General features: G+C 33.9%; 1 protein-coding gene across 4 annotated transcripts in view; it reads right to left on the bottom strand.

The window, feature by feature from the left end:
- LOC108572085 (CUGBP Elav-like family member 2) overlaps positions 1–6,802 on the bottom strand; it is a 471,722-nt gene that overhangs the window by 303,837 nt on the left and 161,083 nt on the right. The window contains exon 1 of one of the 4 annotated variants that reach the window (XM_017934275.1): positions 2,446–2,469. The exons of the other annotated variants lie outside the window; for them this stretch is intronic. The gene's annotated coding sequence lies outside the window, so the exon portion shown is untranslated. Of the gene's footprint in view, positions 1–2,445; positions 2,470–6,802 lie in introns of those variants that run through there. 4 annotated transcript variants of the gene reach the window in all.

The following is a 6,802-nucleotide window of genomic DNA, read 5'->3' as shown; positions in this document are numbered from 1 at the left end:
TCATCCTTCACCAGTCACAATTCATCCAATACCAGTTACAATTCATTCACCACGAGTCACAAGTCAACCATATTCACATCAGGCATTTTCACTCATACAGTAGAAAATAAAGATTTCAGTAAAGGGCAGACAAGTGTAACTCAGTACACCTATAACCAGGCCGAAGTGATTAATTTCACAACGGTGAGCGTCCCTACAGCTACGGCAGAAGCATTCTGAGACGGGTCTTACAACCCCGCCGTATTCCATACGAGAATACACGGTGTGCGGGACGCAACACAATGAGTGCCATTTTTTCAATTATTTTCTTTCACCTTCTATATTGCGTTATCTTTCCCATCGCGGCAAGAAATAATGAGAAACTTATTTCTATACGCGTAGAAAATAATAAAGAAAAAGAGAGAATTGGTCATTTTTGGCACATCGAGCTGGGTAAAATGTGAGCGTTAAAGGGTTAAACGACTCTTCGTGGAGAACGTCGAAGAAGGGAGACAGAAAGAAAGGGGCAAACACTTTACGGCCTCGACCGCAAATTGATGCACGTTTGTACTTAAAATTTGAACGTTTATACATAAAAGAGAACAAAAGAAATTGATAATATGGGCAAATTGAAAAATGTTTTGATAATTTCAACTTCTACAGACGTAACTTGATATACTTTCCGAAGTTACACTTTTATTTAAAAGAATGGCGATTACCTTTCGCGACTGGTAAAATCAAATTTGTCCAATCATGAGAGGACCCTTTGAACAATTTTCTAAAAGTAATAAAGTAACCGCATCACTAATGTCTTATATGCTTCAAATTACCTGTGTAGACTGAAAGAAAGTGTAAAATACACTTCGATAAAATACAATTTACTGAGAAAAAAAAAATAAATTAAATTCATAATACTGCAACAAATCTTTCAAATTCAACGAACATGCACGTAATAATATTTAATTAGAACAATTGTTTCGACCGAAAACTGTCGCGAAGCAGCGAATTAAAATGCACTTGAACCAAAGGACCTGAAGCAGACGATTTCGCTCACGTTGAAATCTTTCGAGCTATGCACTTCACCGGTCAACGATTTTTTTCAAAAGTAAGAGTAAGAAATCGATGCAGATAGCAACTCATGGTAAATTCGAAGCAGGAAAATCGTTAATCACGAGAGAAGACCGGGGCACTTTACGCAAGGCACTAATTGCCTGTAGAGACACTGCTTGGAGAGGCAACCAATTAAAAAGAGCTGAGCACAGAGGAAAAAAAGCTGAGCAGGAAAGGCGGTCGTGTAATCGATTCTCAAATCGAGCCACGTCGAAAGGAAAGTTCAGCAAAGTTCTGATTGAGCCTCGTTATGTACATTTCATTTATTTCATTGTTTTAATTTCTTTCTCTATTCGGTTTCGTGCAACACCACAAATGTTTGCCTTTTAGTGAACTGTATGTGCAGATACTTTTATTCCATCACAGATAATGCTATTTCTGATAACGTGTTTAATATATTGTTTATTGCGTATTTAGCGATACAAATGGAAAGATAATTCTACATGAGAGGACAATATAAAATACATATATGTACGAGCACTTTTAATTTTTAACGTTACATATACATAACGATATCAATTGTAGGTGTCTAATTGCATATCTTACATTCTGCGTAAGTTTTTAATTGCTTAAGAAATTTTAATGAAAAGTATTTTTTCCTTTTGGTATATAAAATAATTTTCATTATATATGAAATAACTTTTTAAAATTAATTTTGAGACAATGCTTTTATTCGATATTTATTTTGTTCAATAAATATTTTATTTACTCAATGTATAACTACCAAATAATTAGAATTGTAATGCTAGCTATACTACTCGTCACATATTTAACAGTAATAATAATATTCACTTTTTTAGTTCTAGCTAACTATTTAAGAAAAATTCTATTCAAATAATTATATTTTTCAATGTTGTGAAATAAGATTTATTTAACAATTTAAATACAATTTAACCTCAAAATGCAACAAATTTCTATTCAAATTTCGAAATTACTTGTTAAATTCACAGTCTAAAAGTCTCACTTAAAAGGATCACAGCGAAAATATTCAGATTACAAGCACGAATAATTTCTTGCAATTTCCAGAAACGTAAACGATACTTCTAACCTATCGCCTTCTAACCGGTAGGTATGGGAACATTCACGCGCGTTCGAAACATAAACAACTTTTTCTTTCAGTACGAACTCCCAATTTCCTGAGAAATGTCGTTTAGAAGTGACGATATAAAAATTTACGTATTTCTAATATAACAATGCTTTTAGTAACATACGTCAAGTGTAAATGAAAGAATACACTTTTAAACGAACGATGTGTAATTAACGATGTGTAAAAAGATTTATCGATTTTTAAAAGAATACACGTAAATTGTAGCGATATATTAAATATTATCGTAAAAGAACGATTTTTGTACTTACCAGTTCGTCTGTTGTATACTGTTGTTATTCTTATCGAGCTCAAGTGTCGAGTTGTTGAATAATTTATAGTCAAGTAGTAATTTCTGTTGCTGCATTTTTCTTTAACGATGGCTGCAATCGATACGAAATTTTATAATATAATATACGTTGTTTCAGAGAAGCTTTTAAACTTTCAGCGTAATTTAGGTTCATTTTAAAATACAGGTTTTTTTTTTTTTTTTTTTTTTTTTTTTTTTTTGAGGTTAACGTGGAAACATTTACGTTCGAAATAAATAATTGTCAAATCTAATTGCGACAGGAATATAGAATTATTTTTAAAATAATACAATGCTTTATTCTAATTGAACCTTTCATTATCATCGAACGACAATAATTTATCGATTATTAGTTGCAAGTTTCAGACCACCTGTTCGTCGATATACTACGCAATTATATTATTGTTATCGCGATAACTTACGTAGTATGAGAATAAAAAATTCATTTCATATCTCATTTATAGAACATTCGATGGATTAGAGAATATTTATCCTACTGATACACAATCTTATTAATAACCTCGACTGCCATTGTTCGTCGATGAACATTTCTTACGAAATAATTCAGAAAAATTATCGCCGGCAGAATTAAAGCAGATATAATGTAATCTTAATAAATTTACAACACAAATACAGAACTAATCGCCTTTATTTTCTTCGAAAATAGCTAGTCACACTTCGTTCTTCAATATTTCGTATTGTACGTTAAGAGAGGTAAATAAAACTGAACCTAACCTTATTTTCTTTTATTTCTATTTTTCCCAATTCGTTGTTAGGCTGTCTTAAAACTTACCACTAACAGTGATTCAAAATGCATTCTCTACTCGAAATACGTTTTCTACTCACCAGAAATCGATTGAGAAAGTTAACACTAAACGCGAGTCAATTCGATTAGAAACACGACCGTGTCGCTTCGTTCGACGTTTACGGCAGAACTAAGGAAACGCATGATATTCCTGTGGCAAGGCAGACAAGCGCGCCCTTGAAGATGGACGTTTCTATTGGTGTAAGTAAAATCACAACAATTGTAGACCTATTGCGTGATCCTTCTGCGAAAGTCTTGAAGCCGGCGAATGTAAACAGTGTTTAAAGTTTAGGTCGCAATACGAGTAAAAAGAGCTCGGCTACGATTTCATTTTATTGTAATGAAAAACATAAGTAAACCGTTCCCGGAATGCTCTTATTATACGTCGTTATTTCTAGTGTTCATAATATAATTATTCGACTGTTAAATGAATAGGAATTTCAGCGTAGCATGATAATTTTACCGGAAATAATTTTTCATACGGAATAAATTATCATTGGAGATGTTTTTTTAAATTGTTTATGCAAATTTTGAAAATGTTAAATTAATATAAATATCGATTCGGTGCGTAATATATAATATTTCAAAACTGGTTTGAATTACAAGAAAAATTTACGAATTTTATGCTGCGTTCAATTTGTATTGTATTTTTAATTGCCGAACCGGAGAACTATTATTATCAGCTGTACGACGATTGTAGTAAATTTTAATTTGTGAACAAAATAAGAAATTTATGGTACCAAGAGTAAGAACGAAAAGACACGAAAATAAAATTATAAAATCCATTTCAACTCGGTTGTATTTTTAATCCAGCATGATAAAATACATTTTTGTTACTTATCTTCATGTTTCAACAGAATTCTAGAAGATACAGTTACCTTTTAAATAAAAATAAAAAAACAGAAAATGTGTGGCAGAAAAATGATTAAATACGTTGTTTTCTCGTCTGAAACAAAAAGGTTTTCAGGGTCAACGAGACGAATTTAACCGTAGAATTTTACGCGTGGCTTTGTCGAATAATTTCTGAAATAAGGCAATCAAGTTTTCTCGAACTTCAGTACGAAATGCATTGTAAGTGATAAGCACCTCATAATGATCATTATGGTCGGAACTTTCTGAATAAACGTTATCCACATCGTTGGACTGGTCGTACAGGCTCTATGGAATAGCTACTCAGATCTCTTACTTAACGCTTATGAATTTCGCTTTCTTGAGTTACATAAAAGAACAAGTCTATGCTTATCAACTATTAATAGTTGACGACACGAAAATGCGGATTGCAAACGCGTAGACCTGTTTATAATAGCTTTAGAAGAAAGGTACAAGTGTGCATTGATAATTAAGGCAATGTGTTGCGTCGTGGACTTTGATCAAGTCTTATGACCAGGAGTTCTGGCGCAGGTTGATAATAGTTCTCGCTGGTTCGAGGTGTATTGAAACTTGGTTCGTTGATGTAGATGTTTGATAGATGTTTAGTTGAAATTCGGTTATTCTTTTTTTTTTTGACGATGTGTCTCGTGCACTCGTTTTACTGTTAATGTCCTGTTTTCAGGTGTGTAGATGTATATATAGGGATCAGGTTGGTTCTGATTGGTGGTTGTGTTATGGAGGTGGAAAACGTGGTGTGTTCGGCTATTGGTCGACGAAAACTGTGACCTTTTGGGAGACCGAATGGTAACGAATTTTTGGTAACGAATTTATTAATGTTTATTACTATAATCCGCCGAACCGAGACTTCGTTGCGTCCTCATCAGGTCGCAACACAATGTTTTTCAACATTTTAACATTTCAGCAATTTCATTAGTTTCCTTCTTTTATTTTGCAAATTACAATATAAATTTTTATCAAACATTGTCATACTTTCTAATATAAATAACTATTAAATTTGAAACATACGAAAGTTACAAACTGTGTGTTATTAATCATGTATTATAAATATTATTCAGTGGTAAATATTTTCTTTTACCATTTTCCTGATAAACAAGATCGTTCGTTCCATAAAACTGAAATGTTAACAAAATCAACGGTAGTAACTGTATTTCGTTTCAAATTTTCCTTATTTATTCACCGTCCTCAAAAAGACATAAACAGAATAACAATCATTTTAAAGCAACTCGTTTATCCCTCCAGAAAAGTGTAATTACCAAAAAAATGGAGGGAAACGAAGAGACAAGGAGTAAACGTTCATTGAAATTATCCACGATTACTTATTTCCTACATAAAATTCACACCTTCCAATCCTTATCGTATCTTGTTCACTTTATTCAGTCTACAGTTTTGGCTTACGCGTTATCGGTGCGTCACAAGAGTACTTCCGGTTGCACCGTCGGTGTTCAATTACCACGACGGAACAACTGGGCACACCGAAGAACTCGCGAATGTCTCCGGTCCGTTTCTTTGTTTTTCAGAGGAGCAGCGGGGATTTCCTCGTAGCGGAAATTTTAATATGCAGCCGACCAACGGACAGAGAGAATGAATTTAATACTTCATTTATTTTAGAAGCACCGCGCGCCACGGTAACATTACCATCGTATAATACGGTGAGTTTCGTCTAGCCGTTTCTGCGTAAGCCAGCTTTAAAAACTGTTAACATTTCCGAGCATTTGAGAAACGAGAACGGAATTGCCCTAACGAACGGTACAGTTGTTAACAATCACTTTACCTTCGCCTCTGTATGCCTGTAATTACGTTGAAACGCGACTGGCTTTCTCCCAGCATACGCAGCCGCGGAGAATTAGTTTTCTTTCTCTTTTTCAAAAATGCCACAATTTCTCGGGGAAAGAATATACGTTAGTCGAGTATGTTTGCAAAGAATGAGTTCGGTATAACTCGATCCTGAATTTGCGAGATAAAATTATAATTCGAGCTGTTTGAATAAGGGGAAATTAAAATGTCGGGGTTTCCGATAAGTTCGTGGAGATCTTTTAAAGAAATTTCAAGTTAATTTGTTCCGTAGTATATTGGCCACTTTTTCCGTGACATTTTGCCATTTTTTTAGGCAGCTTTCAGGAAGATTCTAGAATTTTCTTTACATTTAGGCGATAAACTGGTGCAAGTAGATTTTTAAGACGTCCAAATTGGCAAATTTTTTACTTTTCAGAAAATTCTGTAGACACTGAAACAAATTGTAGTCTTAAAAAGTGGAAATATAAGGGATACGGTGGGCAGAATAAAAAGTCCATGTTCCAAAAGTCCCACAATCTCCGTAAATCAAGATCATCTCAAACTTCTCATCGGTGGCGTAAATTGTGAAAAGTACCTACAGGAAGATCGCAAAAGGCTATTAACGACTCGCTCGTTCCGGCATCGTTAGATCCAATATAAAGAAATGTTTACAAACACTATACGAAAGATCAAGCATCGACAATAACGACGATTAATACCAATCTGTTAAGAACCCCCCATACTACACAATACCTCAGAATGAGAAAAATCCCTCGTCGGTAAGGTCACACAAAATTCTCTCACCCGGGACACTTTCAGTTCACATAAAAAAAAAAAAAAAAAAATACCTACC

The sequence above is a fragment of the Habropoda laboriosa genome, unplaced genomic scaffold (assembly GCF_001263275.1).
Source record: "Habropoda laboriosa isolate 0110345459 unplaced genomic scaffold, ASM126327v1 scaffold67, whole genome shotgun sequence".
Lineage (NCBI taxonomy): Eukaryota > Metazoa > Arthropoda > Insecta > Hymenoptera > Apidae > Habropoda > Habropoda laboriosa.
Note: the sequence above shows the minus strand (reverse complement) of the source record. Positions and strands in the feature narration are given on the sequence as shown.